A 761-nucleotide genomic window follows, 5' to 3' on the forward strand; every position below is an offset into this window, starting at 1 on the left:
ATATATGTTACTGAAAATGATAATAATTAAAGGATATAATAATAAATTTATGTATTAAATTTTATACTTTTGACATGAGAATATTAAATTCACTCTTTGGAATAGAAATATAAGTTGACAGGACTAATTTTTTTTCTAAATTAAGTTATTGTCGATAATTACATTTTAAAATTTGAAACAAATAAAGAAATGTTATACTTAATGGATAATTACAAGAATAAATAAAAACCCACTAATGAAAGACAAGAAATGTGACATAGAACATGTTTACACCAATATAAAAGCACATGCCATTAGAGAATGAAAGATTTATGTACGGTTGTATTCTAAAAGAAATTGTTATTTTTACTTTATTTTATCTTGAATAAAAATTATAAAATTATATAAGGTGTAGGTTGCACATGCCATTGAGAATGAAAGATATATTTACTCTTGTATTTTAAAACAAATTGTTATTTTTACTTGTTTTTATCTTGAATAAAACTAGATAAGGTATAGGTCTCCTGTATTTAATGGTGTGAGTGGGTGACAAATATGTGCTTGTTGTCAATTTCAATTGGTGAATGCCTACAAAAGACCTTTCTAAGATTTTAAACTCTCCTAGCAATCTAGCATAATAATTATTTTTTGTAATGATAATTTTTTTTTAAGATTCTGTAACTTATTACATTAGTATTTTTATTGAAAATCGATTAATGGAAAAGAACTATTTACAAAGAAGTTTAACTAGCAAAAAGTTGAGTGAAATGCTTTAAAGTGAA

The sequence above is a fragment of the Arachis ipaensis genome, chromosome B03 (assembly GCF_000816755.2).
Source record: "Arachis ipaensis cultivar K30076 chromosome B03, Araip1.1, whole genome shotgun sequence".
Lineage (NCBI taxonomy): Eukaryota > Viridiplantae > Streptophyta > Magnoliopsida > Fabales > Fabaceae > Arachis > Arachis ipaensis.